The following is a 24,749-nucleotide window of genomic DNA, read 5'->3' on the forward strand; positions in this document are numbered from 1 at the left end:
TCTATTCATGACTGTTTGGGGTGGGCTTATGAGTATTTGCACCAATGTCATAAGTCAAAAGAGGAAATCATTGTTCTGAAATTGGATTTTGAAAAGGCTTTTGACACCATTGAACATCAGGCTATGCTGGATATTTTAAAAGCAAAGGGCTTTGGGGACAGATGGCTTACTTGGATCAAATTATTGTTTACTTCTGCATCTTCTACTATACTACTAAATGGTGTTCCTGGAAAAAAAATTATTGCCTTAGAGGTGTAAGGCAGGGGGATCCTCTGTCCCCTCTTCTCTTTGTGCTGGCTGCTGATCTACTTCAGACAATTCTCAATAAGGCAATGCACCTGGGTTTGGTAACTTCTCCCTTGCAAGTAGAGTCATGCCCTGATTTTCCAATTGTCCAGTATGCTGATGACACCTTGGTTATTCTGCAAGCAGATGCAAAGCAATTACATTGCCTCAAAGCCCTTCTCAATACTTTTGCTAATGCCACAGGCCTGAAAGTGAACTACAATAAATCAAGTATTGTTCCAATAAATGTGCCAGAAGAGAAGATGGAGATTTTAATAAATACTTTTCATTGCAAGAAGGAATCTTTTCCAATCAAGTATTTGGGAGTACCCCTAGGCCTCCATAAGCCTACTGTTGAACAATGTTTTCCCCTTGTCACAAGACTGCAGAAGAAGATTGTGGGTTTGTCCACCTTTATGACTTTGGCTGGGAGATTATTGCTTGTGAAATCTGTCCTCAACTCTTTATTGATATATCTCATGGGATGCCTTGATGTGCCTGTTACCATCAAAACCCAAGCCATAAAGTACTTGAGACATTGTCTTTGGAGAGGCCCTGATTTGGAGGACCATAGACCTGCCATGGTGGCATGGAGTACTGTGTGTAGACCTAAAAATCAAGGTGGGTTAGGAGTGATTGATATTTTTGTCCAGAATAAAGCATTGCTTCTCAAGAACCTGCATAAGTTCTACAACAGACACAATATTCCCTGGGTCAATCTGATTTGGGAATCTTACTACAGCAATGATTCTCTACCTAGTAATAGCTGGCTAGGATCTTTTTGGTGGAAGGCAAACCTTAAGCTGCTTGATAACTATAAATCCTTGGCCAGATGCAACATAGGTGATGGAAAGAGTGCTTATTTTTGGACTGATCTTTGGCACTCACACTGCTTGCAAGACATGTTCCCCCACCTATTCTCATTTGTGAAAAACAAGGATGCTACTGTTCACACCTTTCTCCAAACTGAATACTTAGAGGACCTATTTCATCTGCCTCTGACTGTGCAAGCTTTCCAGGAATTTGAGGCTATAGAGGACATCTGCATTACTTTAAGGGCCTCTGATACTTTGGATTGCACAGATACATGGAGCTACATCTGGGGAACTGAGCAATTCTCTGTGGCTAAGGCATACAAAGTGCTGATGGGAGTCAAAGTTGTGCCACAACAGTTCAATTGGATCTGGAGCAGTTCTTGTCAGCCAAAACATAAGGTGTTCTTTTGGAGACTACTTCATGACAGGCTCAATACTAGAAATCTTCTGAGAAGGAAATCATTTCAGCTGGGCAACTATAACTGTGCTGTCAACAATTGCCCACAGGAAGAGACTCTCCAGCATCTTTTCTGGACTTGCCCTTTTGCTGCACAGTGTTGGGATCTGATCTGCCCTTCAAGACAGGCAAATGTTTCAATCATGGAAGCTTTTCTTGATCTCAAGCAGAAACTTCATGTTCCTTTTGTAACGCCCTCGATGCGGCTATATCTCCCACGTGTCGAGGCACGACTTAGAGGCATAACCGCATAGTGGTTTTGTCGCAAGAAGTCGTGCCTCAACACGTGGGAGATATAGCCGCATCGTGGGCGTTACAAGTTGGTAATCAGAGCCAGGTTCCCCGACTTAGGAGCCCCCTGCTTGATCGAATCGCTGGCGTTGTTGAGTCTAGAATAAAAATGTTTTGAGTCTTAGGATTATATATATATCGGAGAGTAGGATTCTTTTTACTCCTGAGTCCCTTCGTCATTCTGGTGAGGTCTCCTGACGTAGAGTTTTGACTATTCTCTCCTCAAATTTCACTAATTTTTTTTTAGGATCACGCGGGTATCTTGGAATCGTTCCGATGGAATTGTGACGAGAACATTGTTCTTGGTGCCTCCTGACATTTAGGGGTTGTGGCAGTGTCCCGGGGAGTTGAGCTCCGAGGTGTTGTCGTCACAATTTTATCGTTGCAGTTCTGGAATACCTGAGTTTCGCCGACATCGAAATCTCTTTTATGCAGTTGTTGGTGAGATCACCTCGACGCCACTCAGTACTGGGGCGGGAGTTCGGGAGTATTGCCATAACTTGTATAACGGATGTTTTTCAAAGGTTGAGGTAAACGATTTCCGAAGATTTCTTGGTTATGTGTTGACGGATAGATACAACTGGATCTAGGGATTGCTAGTTTGGGTGATATATATTTTGTGTCCCCTGTATCCCCTACACCAGATTGCATAACCAGAAAGTTTCGGGAGTTTATAAGTGGGAATTCTAGTAGCCTTAGGATATCTTTCCGACAGACGCATGATATGAGATTGGGGTTCGATGTCTAGTGGTCCGCCTGTATACGGTTGATTTTACAGTGGTCTCGTTGTGTCTTAAAGAGTCCATGGCTTTGCCGACTCGGGGACGCTTCGTATGTCATGTGCACAGCCTTGTACATGATGGTGATGTACGATTGAGCCCGTGTGGGCCCCACCACGAAAACTTCGAACGAAATATCTATCATATGTTTGTTCCGGCTTATTCTGCAAGCCAACACTTTGTTTTATTTTGTATTGTGGTATTCGAGTTCCTTCGAATTCATATGTTCATTCCATATCTTTTTCTAGTGGCTTCTCAACTTATGGAAGTGTGATGGTTTACTACGGAATTCATTCGTTCATCTTCGTTCGAATGCTTTTTTGTGAAGACTATGTGTTGCAATCTCTATCCGTTGATTCTACTTATCTTTTGTCTATCGAGATGCTAACGGATGTCACCCTCTTCAGGATGGCTCCGCCAACGCGTCAGAATCCGGATCGCAATGAAGGGAGTCAAGCGAACCCTCCGCCACCACCTCCACCTCCGGAGGCATGGCAAGCAATCATGGCAGCCACCAACGCCAATGCTCAGATGATTCTGCAACTCTTGCAAGAACGTACTCAAGGGCAAGGCAATCAAGGTCAAGGCAACAATCAGTTCCACTTTGCCACTCTCAACCAGTTTCTCGCAAATCAGCCCAAGTCTTTCAGCTACTGTGCCGAGGCCACGGATGCCGATGATTGGCTCGTGGACATCAACAAGCATTTTGAATGTAGCAATGTCAGGCCTGAGGACTTTGTCAAGTTCGCTTCTTTCCAGCTCAAGGACCAAGCTGCTGATTGGTATCAACAATACAAAGATTCCAGAGGAGGTCGTGTGATTACTTGGACTGACTTCTGTCGGGACTTCAAAGCGCACCACATTCCACAAAGTGTTGTTGAGAGCAAGCGCGAGGAGTTCCGCAATCTCAAGCAAGGGAACATGTCTGTGTATCAATACAACATTCAGTTTCAGAAACTTGCTCGCTTCGCTAAATAAGACGTTCCTGATGAGAAGAGTATGATCTATCACTTCAGAGGTGGCCTTAAAGAGGATCTGCAGTTAGCTCTCGTTCTTGTTGAGCCTACTCACTTTGATCAATTCTACAATATGGCACTGAAGCAAGAGGCTGCTCAGCTCAAGTGTGAGGCTTCTAAGAAGAGAGTCAGAGACGCAGTTCAGTCTTCTTCTTCCTCACTTGTGACAGCTAAGCAACAGAAGTTCTGGTTGCCTCCTCCGTTTCGTCAGCCTTACCAGCAGAAGAACAAAGGTGGCCATGGTTCTTCAAACTCTTCCAACTCTGGCTATCAGAACAAGTCTCAGAATCAAGCTCCAAAGTCCAATGCTCCTTATCACCGTCCAATCTCAGAGGTGACTTGCAACAAATGTCAGCAGAAAGGTCACTATGCTAACAAGTGCTTCAACCAGAGGCGTCTTCCTCCTCCTCCTCCTGTCAGATCTTCCAGCAATGCAGTGGTCAAGCATAATCCAAAGTTTGCGAAGGTGAACATGATGAATGCAGCTCAAGTAGAGGAATCTACTGATGTGATAATGGGTAATCTCTCAGTTAATGATATTCCTGCAAAAGTTCTTTTTGATACTGGTGCTTCGCATTCTTTCTTGTCATACCCATTTGCATCGAAGCACAATGTTGACACAGAGATTTTATCCAAAGTTATGCAAGTTGCTTCTCCGGGTAAGCTTTTGTCTTCTAGTTTGGTTGCTCCCGATGTTTCCATCAAGATGGGCGACTATAGATTCCAGTCTTCTCCAATTGTTCTTGGTGACTCGGATATTGATCTTATTCTCGGGATGGACTGGCTTTCTAAGCACAAGGCTCAACTTGATTGTGCTGCCAGGGAAATTCAATTGACACACTCGTCTGAGGATGTGATTATTTTTGCCTCTCGTGATGAAACCATTCGGTTTTTCTCTCTCAATGAGAAGGGCGAATTGGATGCCATCTCTCAAATTCCAGTCGTTTGCGAGTATCAAGATGTCTTTCCAGAAGAGCTTCCGGGTATGCCTCCGCACCGGCCAGTTGAGTTCGTTATCGAACTAGAGCCTGGTACTGTACCCGTTTGCAAGCGTCCATACAAGCTTGGACCAAACGAGCTGAAGGAATTGAAGAAGCAGCTCGATGAACAAGAACGTCTGGGTTTGATCAGACCGAGTTCTTCTCCATGGGGTTGTGGTGTTCTTTTTGTCAAGAAGAAGGATGGCACGGACCGACTTTGTGTCGACTACCGTCCATTGAACAAGAAGACAATTAAGAACAAGTATCCACTTCCCAACATCAATGAGCTATTTGAGCAACTCAAAGGCGCTAAAGTATTCTCGAAGCTTGACCTTCGTATCGGTTATCATCAGATTCACATTTGTGAAGATATTCCCAAGACAGCATTCAGAACAAGCTTTGGTTCTTATGATTATACTGTCGTGTCTTTCGGCCTTGTCAATGCTCCTCCGGTGTTCTCTTGGATGATGAATTTCATCTTCAACCCCTATACCAATGAATTCGTTCTGGTGTATCTCGATGATATCTTGGTCTTCTCCAAGAATAAGCAGGATCATGCCAAACATTTGCGATTGGTGCTCGACAAGCTCAGAGAGTATCAATTCTATGCGAAGTTCTCCAAATGTGAGTTTTGGCTCAATGAAGTTCTTTTCCTTGGTCACATCATCTCTGCCAAGGGCATCGCTGTTAACCCCGAGAAGGTGTCCGCAGTTCTGGATTGGGAACCTCCTCAAAATGTCAAGTAGCTCCGCAGTTTTCTGGGTCTTGCAAGCTATTGCCGAAGATTCGTTGAGAATTTCTCCAAAATTGCAAAACCTCTTTCCAACCTCCTACAGAAGCATGTGAAGTATGTCTGGTCTCCTGAGTGTGACGTTGCTTTCAACACTCTAAAAGAGAAACTAGTCACAGCTCCTGTCTTGACTCCTCCTGATGAATCCAAGCCGTATGAAGTTTTCTGTGATGCTTCTCTCCAAGGTCTCGGTGCTGTGTTAATGCAAGAGAAGAAAGTTGTGGCCTATACCTCTCGGCAGTTGAAGCCCAACGAGAAGAACTACCCCACTCACGATCTTGAGTTGGCGGCAGTTGTCCATGCATTGATTACGTGGAGACATCTCTTGTTGGGGAGACAAGTGGACATTTTCACTGATCACAAGAGTCTCAAGTATATCTTCACTCAGCCCAACCTCAACCTCAGGCAGACTCGATGGGTCGAAATGATTCAAGAGTACAATCCTAGTATTGAATATACTCCAGGCAAAGCAAATGTCATTGCAGATGCTTTAAGCAGGAAAGCTTATTGCAACAGCTTAATTCTCAAGCCTTTCCAACCGGATCTTTGTGAAGCTTTCCGCAAGCTGAACCTCCAAGTTGTTCCTCAAGGCGTTCTTGCCAACCTCATAGTATCTCCTACTTTGGAAGATCAAATTCGTGAGGCACAACTCCTTGATGCCATGGTGAAGAAGGTGAAACGTGGTATCGACAAGGGTCTTTCCAAATACAAGTGCTATCGCATTGATGACAGAGACACTTTGTTCTTCGAGGACCGGATTGTGGTTCCTAAAGGTGATCTACGGAAAGTCATTATGAATGAGGCGCACAATTCTCTCCTTTCCATTCATCCTGGAAGTACGAAGATGTATCATGACCTCAAGCAGTCGTATTGGTGGACTCGAATGAAGCGAGAAATTGCTCAATTCGTGAATGAATGTGATGTCTGCCGAAGAGTGAAAGCAGAACACCAACGACCAGCTGGTCTCCTCCAACCTCTCGCTATCCCAGAATGGAAGTTTGATCATATCGAAATGGACTTCGTGACTGGATTTCCCAAATCCAAGCGCGGAAATGATGCTATCTTTGTTGTCATCGACAAGCTCTCTAAAGTGGCTCATTTCCTTCCAATCAAAGAATCCATCACAGCAGCTCAGCTGGCAGAGCTCTACACCTCCAGAATTGTCTTTTTGCACGGCATTCCACAATTGATTTCTTCAGATCGTGGAAGCATCTTCACCTCTAAGTTCTGGGACTCCTTCCAGAAGGCCATGGGCACAAACATTCGCTTCAGCACAGCTTTCCATCCTCAAACTAGTGGCCAAGTCGAGCGAGTCAATCAAATTCTTGAAGATATGCTCAGGGCTTGTGTCATTTCCTTTGGCATGAAATGGGAAGATTGTCTTCCTTATGCTGAATTCTCCTACAACAACAGCTTCCAAGCGAGTTCGGGCAAAGCCCCATTCGAGATTCTATATGGCAGAAAGTGCCGTACCCCTCTTAATTGGTCAGAGACTGGTGAACGCCAACTTCTTGGCAATGACTTAATCACTGAAGCTGAAGAAATGTGTAAAGTCATCCGTGATAATCTCAAAGCCGCGCAATCGCGTCAGAAGAGCTACTATGATAGTAAGCATCGTGATTTGGCTTTCGAGATCGGAGACCATGTCTACCTCCGCGTCTCTCCAATGAAAGGCACTCGTCGCTTCGGTATCAAAGGGAAGCTTGCCCCTAGATACGTGGGTCCTTTCAAGATCATTGGCAAAAGAGGCGACCTCGCCTATCAACTTGAGCTTCCTTCCAACTTCGCGAACGTGCATGATGTGTTCCACGTGTCACAGCTCCGCAAGTGCTTCAAGGCGCCTGAGCGCACTATCGACTTCGAAGAGATTGACCTCCAAGAAGATTTGTCTTATCATGAGCACCCAGTTGCTATTCTTGAAGAAACTGAGCGCAAGACTCGCAACAAGTCTATCAAATTCCTGAAAGTGAAGTGGTCGCACCATTCCGACCGGGAAGCCACCTGGGAACGCGAGGACCATCTCCGTTCCGAATATCCGGAGTTCTTTCAGTCCTAGATCTCGGGACGAGATCCTCTCGTAGTGGTGGACTGGTGTAACACCCCGCATGTAACTTGCCATATTTGTAACTCCAACTCTTGCCATTTTCGGCTATGTGGTATGTTTTTTCCCTCCGTTGTCGGGTTTTGTCTTTCGTTTTGTATTTTGTCATGTCATGCATTTTCATATCATGTCATCATGTGCATTGCATTTGCATACGTGTTCGTCTCATGCATCCGAGCATTTTCCCCGTTGTCCGTTTTCCAATCAGGCGCTCCTATCTCCTCCGGTGCACCCCTCTTGTTTTCTTTCGTGTGCGTGTGTCAAACTTTCTCGGAATGGACCGAGGCTTGTCAAGTGGTCTTAATATACCACCCGGAGACTACCGGTCAAGTTTCGTTCCATTCGGAGGTCGTTTGGTACTCCAACGGTTAACCGGGCATCCGCAAAGTCCATTTGAGTGTCCAGCTAAAACCCCCTCCAAAACCAGCCCAAAGCCCACCAAACTCTCTTCCATGCTCTAGGTCATTCGATCACGATCGTGTGGGCGAAAACCGCACCTCATTTGGAGTCTCCTAGCTCCCTCTACCTATTTATATGTGGGCATCCCGAAAAACGAAACTGCAGACGAACCCTAGATTTTTCCCTCCGCGCGCCGCCGGACGTGTCCGCCTCCGGCCGGACGCGTCCACTCCGCCCGCCGCCGCCACCGCCGAGGCCCGCCGGCCCACCCGCGGCCCTCCCGGCCCGCACCGCGCCGCCCCGCCGCCTCCGCCGGCAGCCGCCGGTTCCCTTCGCCGCCGCCGCCACGGGACGCCGCCCGCCGGGCCCCGCTTCGCCGCCGTTCGCCGACTCCGGCCGCCGCCTCCACGCCGGCTCCGGCGAGCCGCCGCGGGCGACCCCGCCGGCCTCCTCCTCCTCCTCCCACGAGCGCCCGCCGCCGCCGCCTCCTTCCCTCTCCTCCGGCCGCCGCCGGCGAGGCCGAGGACGAGCCCGAGCCCGAGCTCCTCGAGCTCCTGTAGCTTCCCGATCCAGATCTCGGTAGAGTTGACTTTCTCGCGACCTCAAAATCTTCTCAAGTCCCTAAATTTTCTCAGCAGGTGCTCCTATTCCCGATGCGATAACTTTGTGCATGTAGCTCCGATTTGCGCGTATAATATGTCAAATTGTTCGCCTCATGATGCTCTTCATTTTTTTCAATTGCACCATGTTCATTAGAGGTCATCTTGATGCCCAGATCTTCGTTGGAAGAAGGCTAGTTGCTGTTAATCTCGGGTTCTTATCAGAACTTGGAGATTTGTCATTTTTGTATCATTTAATCTGTGCATCTTTTGAGCATGAGCTCTACATGTGTTTTGAAATATGTCATGCCATCTTTCCAGTGGTGTAGTCCATGTATTTTTTTGATCTTTGTGGTGACTAGCACAAGCATGCAAAGTAGGTCCCGTAATATTTCTGATTTCAGGGACTTGGTGTTTTCTCCAAGTCCTCGTCTTCTGTAACTTTGTTGCCATGTAAACTTGATGCTACAGAGAGATCCATGCATATTTTGGAGATGTTCAGTAAGGATGTTTTGTAGCTATAGTTGTAGTTGATCCATGCCTGCAATTGTTTGCAATTTTAGAGTACCATAGCATGACTCAATCTTGCTCTACTTTTGCTATAAAATATTTCTGGCAGATTCTTAACATGATATGCATTTTTGCCAAGGTTATTGTAGTTGATCCATACATGCTATGCAATTGTTCTTGCCATGGATAGCTTCATAAGCATGCCATCTTGCTCTAGGTATGCTTGGTTTGTCATGCATTGCTCTGTAGTGAGTGCATCAAGCTCACAAAGAGGCCTACATATTAATATTTCTGCCATGCTCTGTTTTCTGCTAAGTCTGAAACCTGATAACGAAACTTGCTATGTTTACATGCTTGCCATCATATCTTCTAGTCCTTTTTGGCTTATGGTCAGTAAGGGACTTTTGTTATGTGAATTTAGTAGAACACTACCATGCTTTGTTTTGCTATGCTAAGTTTCTGTAGCATGTTGGTTTCGTGCTCTGAACATTGCTACCTGATGCTGTTTTCTGCCATGTCCAGTTTTTCAGTCTGTGTACCTGTAATCTTTTGCACTTTTGCCATGCTTGTTTGAGCTTGATATGTTGTGAACTAGCTATAGCTCAGTGTTCATCTTTTGTCAAGCACCTCCTGTAGATTACTTCCATGTGCTTTTTTGCTATGTTGGGATGCTGTAGCATTGTTACTTGTTGTATTTTAAGTGCTATCTTATTGTTTATCGCAGATTAGTGTCATTCTTGTTTTGCTTGCCATTTGCAAACCGTGCATCCGATTCCGGTGATCTTTACATCGATTTCGACCGAAATCATCTCATCTTTCCAGTGGCATGCTTGGTTTGCCAACTTACTGCCATGTTCATCATTTTCCTTCCGGAGCACGCATACGCATCGCATATCATATCTTGCATATCATACATGTCTTGCATCATGTTGCTTGTGCATTTCTCGTTGTTGATTGTGGTTCCGTTTGTTTGTGTTCTTGTCTTGGGTAGAGCCGGGAGACGAGTTCGTGAACGAGGAACCTGTCTAGTACGCTTACGAGGATCAAGCTTTCGACAACTCTGAGAATCTTGCAGGCAAGATGACCACCCCTCGAAATCACTTCTATCTTTGCTATGCTAGTTGTTCGCTCTATTGCCATGCTCCGCTACCTATCACTTGCTATATCATGTCTCCTATTTTAGCCTTGTCAGCCCTAACCATCCTTTCCTAGCAAACCGTTGTTTGGCTATGTTACCGCTTTTGCTCAGCCCCTCTTAGAGCGTTGCTAGTTGCAGGTGAAGTTGAAGTTTGTTCCATGTCGGAACATGGATATGTTGGGATATCACAATATCTCTTATTTAATTAATGCATCTATATATTTTGGTAAAGGGTGGAAGGCTCGGCCTTATGCCTGGTGTTTTGTTCCACTCTTGCCGTCCTAGTTACTGTTATACCGGGATTATGTTCCTTGAGTTTGCGTTCCTTACGCGGTCGGGTGATTTATGGGACCCCCTTGACAGTTCGCCTTGAATAAAACTCCTCCAGCAAGGCCCAACCTTGGTTTTACCATTTGCGACCTATACCTTTTTCCCCTGGGTTTTCTAGAGCCCGAGGGTCATCTTTATTTTAAACCCCCGGGCCAGTGTTCCTCTGAGTGCTGGTCCAAACTAGAGCCACTGGCAGCGCCACCTCGGGGAAACTCGAGGATTGGTTTTAGCTGTACGTAGTGTTCATCCGGTGTGCCCTGAGAACGAGATATGTGCAGCTCCTATCGGGATTTGTCCGCACATTCGGGCGGCTTTGCTGGTCTTGTTTTACCATTGTCGAGATGTCTTGTAAACCGGGATTCTGAGACTGATCGGGTCTTCCCGGGAGAAGGAATATCCTTCGTTGACCGTGAGAGCTTATAATGGGCTAAGTTGGGACACCCCTGCAGGGTATTATCTTTCGAAAGCCGTGCCCGCGGTTATGAGGCAGATGGGAATTTGTTAATGTCCGGTTGTAGATAACTTGACACTTGACCAAATTAAAATACACCAAGTGTGTGTGTAGCCGTGATGGTCTCTTCTCGGCGGAGTCCGGGAAGTGAACACGGTCTGTGTTATGTTTGACGTAAGTAGGTGTTCAGGACCTCTTCTTGGTCATTGCTAGATGACGTCCGTTCCGTTGCTTCTCTTCTCGCTCTCATTTGCGCAAGTTAGCCACCATATATGCTTTTGCCACTGCAGCTCCACCTCTTTGCACCTCCTTGTCCTATAAGCTTAAATAGTCTTGATCTCGCGGGTGTGAGATTGCTGAGTCCCCGTGACTCACAGATACTTCCAACACCAGTTGCAGGTGCCGACGATGCGAGTGCAGATGATGGCGTCGATCTCAAGTGGGAGTTCGACGAGGAACATGGTCGTTACTATGTGTCTTTTCCTGATGATCAGTAGTGGAGCCCAGTTGGGACGATCGGGGATCTAGCATTTGGGGTTGTCTTATTTTCATCTGGATTTTGACCGTAGTCGGTCTATATGATTGTATTTTGGATGATGTATGATGATATTTATGTATTGTGTGAAGTGGCGATTGTAAGCCAACTCTTTATCCCATTCTTGTTCATTACATGGGATTGTGTGAAGATGACCCTTCTTGCGACAAAACCACTATGCGGTTATGCCTCTAAGTCGTGCCTCGACACGTGGGAGATATAGCCGCATCGTGGGCGTTACACCTTTCTTCATGGAGATAGTCATCCTTGCCTCTTGGGCTATTTGGATCTCCAGGAACAACATGATTTTCCAAGCAATTCAACCCAGCATTCAAAGGTGGAAAGCCATCTTCAGGGAGGAGCTCTCTCTTCTCAGATTCAGAATTAAAAAGAGCTATGCTGGAGCATACTGTTTTTGGCTGGATAATCTTGTGCTGTAATCCTTGTTTTTTCTTAGTTGTTTAGTTGTTTTTTTCTTTCCTATGTCTTTTGTTTTTCCTTCTTGGCTTATCTCAAGCCTTTTGTACTCTGGTTCCTTTCTGGGACTTTACCTTTTTTTAGATTAATATAAACAAAAAATTGCAGTGGGGTTTTGCCCTACTGTGTACAGTCAAAAAAACTATGGACCCGAAGGTCTGAGGTAAACTACTCACACATCATCGGAGAGGCTATGGTGTTGATGTAGAAGCCCTCCGTCATCAATGTCCCCTCCGGCAGAGCGCCGGAAAAGAGGTCGGTCAAGAGAGCTACGAGGGGCCCACGAGGGTGGGGGCGCGCCCAGGAGGCAGGCACGCCTCCCTGCCTCGTGGCCTCCTCGTTGATTGCTTGATGTCCACTCCAAGTCCTCTGGATCACGTTTGTTCCGAAAATCACGTTCCCGAAGGTTTCATTCCGTTTGGACTTCGTTTGATATTCCTTTCCTTCAAAACACTGAAATAGGCAAAAAAACCAGCAATTTGGGCTGGGCCTCCGGTTAATAGGTTAGTCCCAAAAATAATATAAAAGTGTATAATAAAGCCCATTGAACATCCAAAACAGATAATATAATAGCATGAAACAATCAAAAATTATAGATACGCTAGAGACGTATCAAGGGTTTATACTGGTTCGGGCCACCGTTGCGGTGTAATATCCTACTCCAGTGTGGTGTGGTTGATTGCCTTGTAGGCTGAGGATGAACAGTATAAGGTAAGAACAGCCTCCTGAGGAGAGGTGTTCTAGAGCTCGGTGAGCTGGTGAGTTGGCCTTGGTGGAATGAGTCCAATCCAAGACGAGGTGTCCCCCCATGGTGGTGGCTAGTCCTATTTATATAAGCCCTGGTCCTCTTCCCAAATGTTAGGCGGGAAGGGATCCAACAACGGCCATGTTTGAAGGGAGACAACTAGTACAAGCTATCCTGACAAAAGGTGGTCTTCGCATGCCAAAGGCTCTGGTGGTGACGCCGCCGAGGGTGATGCAATGCTCTTTGTGCACCGAAGAATTGGTTCTTGGTGACATAGGTGTTTGGGTCCTCGTCTTGCTCGATGAAGAGTGGGTTGGTAGAAGTAGTTAGCCTATCCATCATTTCAAGTAAATATGTGAGTGGAGGAAAGATAAGAATAATACCAAATGTACCTTGACTGATGTTGATAATGGATCAAAGATCACTCAATGATGTAACAAAGAAATAGCACAATTGTTACCATATCTCGTCAATCTCTCACACCTACACAAATAAATCCTTTGGTGTAGCTTGGTTAGGATGGTGGCATAAAATTTAATGCAAATGTTAGCAAGACTCGATGATGTTGAAAAAGATTCGCAAATTTGCAAATGCAACAAGTAGACCAATAGCAAGATATGGTACACGGAAACACACACACGGATAGACAGATGGGGTCGTGCAACCATGGAATGAGCCAAAATGTGGAATCCACGAAAGTGCTCTTGTTGCACAATGCTAGAGAGGTGCTAGCTCGATTGCACAATAGGCAGATACGAGACTTGTGCACAACCTACTAAGCAAAATGCAACAACTTCTATCCCAAGTATGCTATGTGTATGGTGTTCCGACGATATGATCCAAGATGATCGAGTATGACAATCCTCATGTAGTATGATGCTATGCTTCTTGCTTAAAAGCGCTTTGCTTATCTTTTCCTTTCACTTAAAAGCTTGTTTGGCTCCTTCTCTTTTGAGCTATTTCTTTGGCCACTTATGGAAAACTGCACGAACCAAGAGAGCAATTGTGTATATGCTATGACAACCTTGTGACACAAGAGATTATGCCAAGATATGTATAACAATATGGTATGGTATGTATGCAATGGGAGCTATGATCACTAATGTGCACAAGTAACATTGCCGGCAGTACTCAATGGCTAGTCTCGATAGGAGAGGTACACAAAATGGGCTATAGGGTTACAATGCAATGGCAAGGAGTGGACAAAGGTCTCGTCGTGGTTACCGTCCTTGCTTACGGTTGAAGGTGTCAACATTGTTGAGCGGTTGTTGTCGATGACGAGTCCGTGTCAAAGATGAGCGGCGGTGATGTCGATGTCAAACCGTCCCTAAGTTGCCGAAACGCGTTAGGAAACGGAAACCGCAACTCAAATTCTCAAAGAAGAAATCGTGTCAAAATTTTCGGAGTTGTAGCAGTAAGCGATGGTGGTTGTGAAAAACAGTGGTGGTATGCGAAAGTGTAAGCGGAAACCTGGGCAATAGTTGGAGAAAGTTAGGCGGGAGGGAAGTGGTGGAAGAAGTGGAGCTGCGGGAGGCCGGATGTCCTAGCTATCGGGCCGGATGTCCGGGGGCACGGGCCAAATGTCTGGGCCTCCAAATCCGAGATCAACTTGATGAACTCGCGGGGAAAAGGGGGATTCTGGGGCTAAATTCGAGAGATTTCGTGGATGGAAATTGGGGAAAATATGGGGAAAAGCTAGATCTACCTGCTACACATGAAATCCACGGATCAAATCCAACAAAACTTCATGACACCAACATATCACAAAAAAAATTGGGAGGGCTATTTTTGTGGGGATTTTCGAATTTGGGGAAAAATCAACAAAACAAGGCTAGAAAACAAGGGTAGGGCTCCATCATGATTAACGAAGGCTCATGATACCAAGATGATGTAGGGTGGAAACCCTAGGGCCGATCTTTCACGAAATGGAGTGGGTCCTACGAAGAACATGAAGAATACAAGGGGAAACACGAGGAGAAACACTCAAATAAACGAGAAACAATCACACCTGTGCTAGACCCATGAACATAACGAGTGATACAAGATCCAAATGCAACAAAGGATAATACAAGAGGCAGTAGTTCTTCTCCATGAGGAGGTCTTGAGGGGTCTTTCCATTAGGGGTCTTAAATCCACTTGGGGGATCTTTTCCGTAGAGGTCGTGAACTCCGATGGAGAAGGTATCAAGCGGATGAGCAAAGCTCTATCTCTCAAATGAGCTAATCCTTTTCTAACCGTAGAAAAAGGGAGGAGGAGTATATATAGTCTAAGTGGGAGAATGGGTACATGGGCCTCGGCCCTTTACTGTGCACAGATAGGGGAGCCGGACATCCGGGTGTCGGGCCGAATGTCCGGGCCTTCACGAAGTGCGGATGTCCGGGCTGGCGCCGGATGTCCAGGCGGTCGGGGCTGGTCTTGGTGCTCTCTATATAGGCGGGGTCCGGATTTCCGAGCTGGAGACCGGATGTCCGGCGGATCGGGACAGGCCGGATGTCCGGGCTGACTTGGCCGATTCGGTTGCTCTCTGTATAGGAGGAGCTGGATTTCCGGGTTTCGGGCCGGATGTCTGGGCTGGGCCGAATGTTTGGGCCCAATAGCCTTGACATGAAGGGTGGTGGCTGTAAGGGATGCTCCAGGGGCTAGATGTCCGGGGCTAGTCGTCGTATGTCCGGGTCCTGGGGACTTCTTCAGTTCCTTCCGTCGTTCCTCTTCACTCTTGTACTTGGGGGCTTGTCCGTCTTCACGTGCATCTTCGAGGGGGCCTTCTTGGTACCTGATCATGCACAACATTCCGGAGTTAGGTAGTAACCATGTCTCAAGTGGATCATATGGAATATCACCAAGGAAATATGTCACCTCGGTCTTGAGGGCTCTAGCTCATGCTCGTGTCATTGGTCCTCTTGGCACTTGATGAGACGATGGTAGGTCCATGGGGATGACCATTGGATGCTCCACATCACTTTTGGTTTATGCAATGCACCTCTACCTTTCAAAGATGTATGACCGCTATATTCTCTGATTTTTGTGAAAAGATTGTTGATGTATTCATGGACGATTTTTCTATATACGGGACTTCTTTTCATGATTGCTTAAGCAACCTTGATCGAGTTTTGTAGAGATGTGAAGAAGCTAATTTTGTCTTGAATTGGGAGAAGTTCCACTTCATAGTAAACGAAGGTATACTACTTGGCCATAAAATCTTCGAACGAGGTATTGAAGTAGATAAAGCTAAAGTTGATGCAATTGAGAAAATGCCATGCCCTAAAGTTATTAAAGGTATAAGAAGCTTCCTTGGTTATGCTAGTTTTTATAGGAGGTTCATTAAAGATTTCTCTAAGATTTCTAGGCCACTAGCTAATCTCCTTCAAAAGGACGTTCCATTTGTTTCTGATGATGATTGTGTAGAAGCCTTTGAAATACTTAAGAAAGCCTTAATTTATGCACCTATTATTCAATCACATGATTGGAACTTGGCTTGTGAAATTATGTGTGATGCTAGTGATTATACTTTTGGTGTTCTTCTTGGTCAAAGAGTTGATAGGAAACTGAATGTTATTCAATATGCTAGTAAAACTCTAGACAACCCTCAAAGAAATTATGCTACTACTAAGAAATAATTTTTAGCAGTGTTTACATGTGATAAATTCAGACCTTATATCGTTGATTCTAAAGTTACTATTTATACTAATCATGTTGCTATTAAATACCTTATGGAAAATAAAGATGACTAAACCGAGATTAATTAGGTGGGTTTTATTATTACAAGAGTTTGACCAGCATATTTTTGATAGAAAACGAGTTGAGAATCCCATAGCAGATAATTTGTCGAGGATGGAAAATGTTCTTGATGACCCACTGCCTATTGATGATAGTCTTCCGGATGAGCAATTAACTATTATAAATGCTTCCCGTAATAATTCTTGGTATGCAGACTATCCTAATTACATTGTTGCAAAATATATACCACCTAGTTTCACATACCAACAAAAGAAAAAGTTCTTCTTTGATTTAAGATATTAGTATTGGGATGACCCACATTTATATAAAGAAGGAATAGATGGTGTTATTAAACGTTGTGTGCCTGAGCATGAATAGGAAAAAATCCTACATAAGTGTCATTCTGAAGCATACATAGGGCACCACGCTGGAGACACAACTGCACATAAGGTATTAGAGTCCGGTTTTTATTGGCTGTCGGACTATGGGTTCCCGCAAACCCTTGAGGTTCGAACACTGAGGTGCGCACGAAGATCTCTCACTCCCTAGCTCTCTCTCACAACGATCTCGAGGCCTAGCTCGACGAACCCAAAGAACAAGAGACACGAGGGTTGCTACCTCTTGAGCACTGCGTTGGTTTTCCCTTGAAGAGGAAAGGGTGATGCAGTAAAGTAGCATAAGTATTGCCCTCAGTTTTTGAGAACCAAGGTATCAATCCAATAGGAGACCACGCTCAAGTCCCACGTACCTACACAAACAAATAAGAACCTTGCAACCAACGCGATAAAGGGGTTGTCAATCCCTTCACGGCCACTTGCAAAAGTGAGACTGATAGAGATGATAAGATAATATTTTTGGTATTTTTATGATAAACACTAAAAGTAAAGAAAGCAAAATAAACGGTAATAGAAATAACGGTAGATTAATATGATAGAGAATAGACCCGGGGGCCATAGGTTTCACTAGTTGCTTCTCTCAAGACCATAAGTATTACGGTGGGTGAACAAATTACTGTCGAGCAATTGATAGAATTGAGCATAGTTATGAGAATATCTAGGTATGATCATGTATATAGGCATCACGTCCGTGACAAGTAGACCGACTCCTGCCTGCATCTACTACTATTACTCCACACATCGACCGCTATCCAGCATGCACCTAGAGTATTAAGTTCATAAGAACAGAGTAACGCTTTAAGCAAGATGACATGATGTAGAGGGACAAACTCAAGCAATATGATATAAACCCCATCTTTTTATCCTCGATGGCAACAATACAATATGTGTCGTTTCCCCTTCTGTCAATGGGATCGAGCACTGCAAGATTGAACCCAAAGCTAAGCACTTCTCCCATTGCAAGAAAGATCAATCTAGTAGGCCAAACCAAACTGATAATTCTAAGAGACTTGCAAAGATAACAAATCATACATAAAAGAATTCAGAGGAGATTCAAATATTGTTCATAGATAATCTTGATCATAAACCCACAATTCATCGGATCTCGAGAAACACACCGCAAAAGAAGATTACATCGAATAGATCTCCAAGAGAATCGAGGAGAACTTGGTATTGAGATCCAAAGAGAGAGAAGAATCCATCTAGCTAATAACTATGGACACGAAGGTCTGAGGTAAAATACTCACACATCATCGGAGAAGCTATGGTGTTGATGTAGAAGCCCTCCGTGATCAATTCCCCCTCCGGCGGAGCGCCGGAAAAGGCCCCAAGGTGGGATCTGACGGGTACAGAGAGTTGCGGAGGTGGAAATAGGGTTTCGGCTCCTGTTCTGATGTTTCCAGGGTATATGAGTATATATAGGCGAAACAGGTCGGTCAGGAGAGCTACGAGCGGCCCACGAGGGTGGGGGCGCGCCCAGGGGGTAGGCATGCCTCCCTGCCTCGTGGCCTCCTCGTTGATTGCTTGACTTCCACTCCAAGTCCTCTGGATCACGTTTGTTCCAAAAATCGCGTCCCGAAGGTTTCATTTCGTTTGGACTCCGTTTGATATTCCTTTCCTTCAAAACACTGAAATAGGCACAAAAAACAGCAATTTGGGTTGGGCCTCCGGTTAATAGGTTAGTCCCAAAAATAATATAAAAGTGTATAATAAAGCCCATTGAACATCTAAAACAGATAGTATAATAGCATGAAACAATCAAAAATTATAGATACGTTGGAGACGTATCAAGCATCCCCAAGCTTAATTCCTGCTCGTCCTCGAGTAGGTAAATGATAAAAACAGAATTTTTGATGTGGAATGCTACTTAGCATAATTTTCAATGTAATTCTTTTTATTGTGGCATGAATATTTAGATCCGAAAGATTCAAGATAAAAGTTTAATGTTGACATAAAAACAATAATACTTCAAACATGCTAACCAAGAAATTATGTCTTATCAAAATAACAAAGCCAAAGAAAGCTTATCCCTACAAAATCATATAGCTAGGCCATGCTTCAATTTCGTCACACAAAACGTTCTCATCATGCATAACCCCGATGACAAGCCGAGCAATTGGTTCATACTTTTTAACGTGCTTCAGCCTTTTCAACCCTTACGCAATACATGAGCGCAAGCCATGGATATAGCACGATGGGTGGAATAAAGTATAATGATGGGGGTTATGTGAGAAGACAAAAAGGTAGAAAGTCTCACATTGAGCTAATCAATAGGCTATGGAGATGCCCATCAATTGATGTCAATGTGAGGAGTAGGGATTGCCATGCAACGGATGCACTAGAGCTATAAATATATGAAAGCTCAACAAAAGAAACTAAGTGGGTGTGCATCCAACTTGCTTGGTCACAAAGACCTAGGGCATTTTGATGAAGTCCATCATTGGAATATACAAGCCAAGTTCTATAATGAAAAATTCCCACTAGTATATGAAAGTGACAACATAGGAGTCTCTCTATCATGAAGATCACGGTGCTACTTTGAAGCACGAGTATGGAAAAAGGATAGTAACATTGTCCCTTCTCTCTTTTTCTCTCATTTTTTGGGCCTTCTCTTCTTTTCATTGGCCTCTTTTTTTTCTTTTTTTTCTTAGTCCGGAATCTCATCCTGACTTGTGGGGGAATTATAGTCTCCATCATCCTTTCCTCACATGGGACAATGCTCTAATAATGATGATCATCACACTTTTAATTACTTACAACTCAAGAATTACAACTCAACACTTAGAACAAAATATGACTCTATGTGAATGCCTCCGGCGGTGTACCGGGATATGCAATGAATCAAGAGTGACATGTATAAAAAATTATGAATGGTGGCTTTGCCACAAATAGAATGTCAACTACATGATCATGCAAAGCAATATGACAATGATGAAGCGTGTCATAATAAACGAAACGGTGGAAAGTTGCATGGCAATATATCCTGGAATGGCTATGGAAATGCCATGATAGGTAGGTATGGTGGCTGTTTTGAGGAAGATATAAGGAAGTTTATGTGTGATAGAGCGTATCATATCACGGGGTTTGGATGCACCGGGGAAGTTTTCTAACGCCCACGATGCGGCTATATCTCCCACGTGTCGAGGCACGACTTAGAGGCATAACCGCATAGTGATTTTGTCGCAAGAAGGGTCATCTTCACACAATCCCATGTAATGAACAAGAATGGGATAAAGAGTTGGCCTACAATCGCCACTTCACACAATACATAAATATTATTCATACATCATCCAAAATACAATCATATAGACCGTCTACGGTCAAAATCCAGATGAAAATAAGATAACCCCAAATGCTAGATCCCCGATCGTCCCAACTGGGCTCCACTACTGATCATCAGGAAAAGACACATAGTAACGACCACGTTCCTCGTCGAACTCCCACTTGAGATCGACGCCATCATCTGCACTGGCATCGTCGGCACCTGCAACTGTTTTGGTAGAATCTGTGAGCCACGGGGACTCAGCAATCTCACACCCGCGAGATCAAGACTATTTAAGCTAGTAGGGAAAAGGTGGTGTAAAGAGGTGGAACTGCAGCGGCTAAAACATATATGGTGGCTAACTTGCGCAAATGAGAGCGAGAAGAGAAGCAACGGAACGGACGTCATCTAGCAATGACCAAGAAGTGATCCTGAACACCTGCTTACGTCATACATAACATAGACCGTGTTCACTTCCCGGACTCCGCCGAGAAGAGACCATCACGGCTACACACGCAGTTGATGTATTTTAATTGGCTCAAGTGACAAGTTATCTACAACCGGACATTAACAAATTTCCATCTGCCTCATAGCCGCGGGCACGGCTTTCGAAAGATAATACCCTGCAGGGGTGTCCCAACTTAGCCCATCATAAGCTCTCACGGTCAACGAAGGATAAACCTTCTCCCGGAAAGACCCGATCAGTCTCGGAATCCCGGTTTACAAGACATCTCGACAATGGTAAAACAAGACCAGCAAAGCCACCCGAATGTGCCGACAAATCCCGATAGGAGCTGCACATATCTCGTTCTCAGGGCACACCGGATGAGACATCCTACGAGTAAAACCAGACCTCGAGTTTCCAGGAGGGGGCCCCGCAGTCTGCTCAGTTCGGACCAACACTCGAAGGAGCACTGGCCCGGGGGGTTAAAATAAGATGACCCTCGGGCACGCGAAAACCCGGGGAAAAAAGGCTTAGGTAGCAAATGGTAAAACCAAGGTTGGGCCTTGCTGGAGGAGTTTTATTCAAGGCGAACTGTCAAGGGGGTCCCATAAATCACCCGACCGCGTAAGGAACGCAAACTCAAGGAACATAATCCCGGTATAACAGTAACTAGGGCGGCAAGAGTGGAACAAAATACCAGGCATAAGGCCGAGCCTTCCACCCTTTACCAAATATATAGGTGCATTAATTAAATAAGAGATATTGTGATATCCCAACATATCCATGTTCCGGCATGGAACAAACTTCAACTTCACCTGCAACTAGCAACGCTATAAGAGGGGCTGAGCAAAAGCGGTAACTTAGCCAAACAACGGTTTGCTAGGAAAGGATGGTTAGGGGCTGACATGGCTAAAATGGGAGACATGATATAGTAAGTGATAGGTAACGGAGCATGGCAATAGAGCGAACAACTAGCATAGCAAAGATAGAAGTGATTTCGAGGGGTGGTCATCTTGCCTGCAAGATTCTCAGAGTTGTCGAAAGCTTGATCCTCATAAGCGTACTCGACAGGTTCCTCGTTCACGAACTCGTCTCCCGACTCTACCCAAGACAAGAACACAAACAAACGGAACCACAATCAACAACGAGAAATGCGCAAGCAACATGATGCAAAACATGTATGATATGCAAGATATGATATGCGATGCATATGCGTGCTCCGGAAGGAAAATGATGAACATGGCAGTAACTTGGCAAACCAAGCATGCCACTGGAAATATGAGATGATTTCGGTTGAAATCGATATAAAGATCACCGGAATCGGATGCACGGTTTGCAAATGGCAAGCAAAACAAGAATGACACGAATCTGCGATTAACAGCACGATAGCACTTTAAATGCAACAAGCAACAATGCTACAGCACCCCAACATAGCACCAAAGCTCATGACAGTAAACTAAAGGAGATGCTTGACAAAAGATGAACACTGAGCTACGGCTAGTTCACAACATATCAAGCTCAAACAAGCATGGAAAAAGTGCAAAAGGTTACAGGTTCACAGACTTGGTGAAAAACTGGACATGGCAGTAAACAGCATCAGGTAGCATTGTTCAGAGCATGAAATCAACATTCTACAGGAATGAAACATAGCAAAACAAGGCATGGCAGTGTTCTAGTAAATGCACATGACAAAAGTCCCTTACTGACCATAAGCCAAAAAGGACCAGAAGATATGATGGCAAGCATGTAAACATAGCAAGTTTCGTTATCAGGTTTCAGACTTGGCAGAAAACAGAGCAAGGCAGAAATATTAATATGTAAGCCTCTTTGTGAGCTTGATGCACTCACTACAGAGCAATGCATGACAAACCAAGCACACCTACAGCAAGATGGCATGTTTATGAAGCTAACCATGGCAAGAACACAAACATAGCATGTATGGGTCAACTACAACAAGCTTGGCAAAATTGCATATAATGTTAAGGATCTGCCAGAAATATTTTATAGCAAAAGTAGAGCAAGATTGAGTCAAGCTATGGCACTCCATAATTGCAAACAACTGCAGAATGGATCAATTACAACTATAGCTACAAAATATCCTTACTGAACATCTCCAAAATATGCATGGATCTCTCTGTAGCATTAAGTTTACATGGCAACAAAATTACAGCAGACAAGGACTTGGAGAAATCACTGTCCCTGAAATCGGAAATATTACGGGGCCTACTTTGCATGCTTGTGCTAGTCACCACAGAGATCACAAAAATACATGGACTACACCACTGGAAAGATGGCATGGCATACTTCAAAACACATGTAGAGCTCATGCCCAAAAGATGCACAGATTAAATGATACAAAAATGGCATACTTCAAAACACATGTAGAGCTCATGCCCAAAAGATGCACAGATTAAATGATACAAAAATGGCAAATCTCCAAGTTCTGTCAAGAACCAGATAATAACAGCAACTAGCCCTCTTCCAACAGAGATTTGGGCATCAAGATGACCTCTAATGAACATGGTGCAATTGAACAAGAGCATCACGAGACGAACAATTTGACATATTACACGCGCGAATCGGAGCTACATGCAAGAAGTTATGGCTATACGAACAGAGCAAGATGCTGAAGATATTTGAGGAATTAGGAAAAAAAAGGGCGAGGAGAGGTCAACGCGTACATTAGCTCCCGATCGGATCTGGCTCAGGCCGGCGATGGCGCTCGTGGCCGGCGACGGAGGAGGCGAGGGAGACCGCGGCCGGAGGGAGAGAAGGCGAGGGCGGCGGGTGGTCCTCGGGCGGCGGGGCACGGCGCCTCGGGCGGCGGGGCACGGCGCGGCGCCGGCGACGGCCGGAGGCGTGGGCGGCGGCGATGTCCGCGGCGGCGGCGGCGGCGAGCACGGCGGCGGCGGCGCGGACGCGGAGGAGGCGGCAGGCGCGCGGCGCGGGGCGGCGGTGCGGGCCGGCGGGCCCGCGACGGGCCGGGCGGGCCGGCGCGGTGGAGGATCCGGCGGCGACACGTGGCGGCTCGCGATTCGTCCGCCGGCGCGGGCGGACATGTCCGGCGGCGCGAGGTGGAAGACGCTAGGGTTAGACTGCGAATTCGTTTTTCGGGATGCCCACATATAAATAGGTAGAGGGAGCTAGGAGGCTCCAAATGAGGTGCGGTTTTCGCCCACACGATCGTGATCGAACGACCTAGAGCATGGAAGAGAGTTTGGTAGGTTTCGGGCTGGTTTTTTTAGGGGGTTTTTGCTGGACACTCAAATGGACTTTGTGGATGCCCGGTTAACCGTTGGAGTACCAAACGACCTCCGAATGGAACGAAACTTGACCGGTAGTCTCCGGGTGGTATAATAAGGCCACTTGACAAGCCTCGGTCCATTCTGAGAAAGTTTGACACACGCACACAAAAGAAAACAAGAGGGGTGCACCGGAGGAGATAGGAGCGCCGGATTGCAAAACGGACAACGGGGAAAATGCTCGGATGCAAGAGACGAACACGTATGCGAATGCAATGCACATGATGACATGATATGAAAATGCATGACATGACAAAATACAAAACGAAAGACAAAACCCGACAACGGAGGGAATATCATAACACATAGCCGGAAATGGCAAGAGTCGGAGTTACAAATATGGCAAGTTACATGCGGGGTGTTACAACACTCCACCACTACGAGAGGAACTCGTCCCGAGATCTAGGACTGAAAGAACTCCGGATATTCGGAATGGAGATGGTCCTCGCGTTCCCAGGTGGCTTCCTGGTCGGAATGGTGCGACCACTTCACTTTCAGGAATTTGATTGACTTGTTGCGAGTCTTGCGCTCAGTTTCTTCAAGAATAGCAACGGGGTGCTCATGATAAGACAAATTTTCTTGGAGGTCAATCTCTTTGAAGTTGATAGTGCGCTCAGGCGTCTTGAAGCACTTGCGGAGCTGTGACACGTGGAACACATCGTGCACGTTCGCGAAGTTGGAAGGAAGCTCAAGTTGATAGGCGAGGTCGCCTCTTTTGCCAATGATCTTGAAAGGACCCACGTATCTAGGGGCAAGCTTCCCTTTGATACCGAAGCGACGAGTGCCTTTCATTGGAGAGACGCGGAGATAGACATGGTCTCCGATCTCGAAAGCCAAATCACGATGCTTACTATCATAGTAACTCTTCTGGCGCGATTGCGCGGCTTTGAGATTATCACGAATGACTTTACACATATCTTCAGCCTCAGT

This window comes from Aegilops tauschii, chromosome 3 (genome assembly GCF_002575655.3).
Source record: "Aegilops tauschii subsp. strangulata cultivar AL8/78 chromosome 3, Aet v6.0, whole genome shotgun sequence".
Lineage (NCBI taxonomy): Eukaryota > Viridiplantae > Streptophyta > Magnoliopsida > Poales > Poaceae > Aegilops > Aegilops tauschii.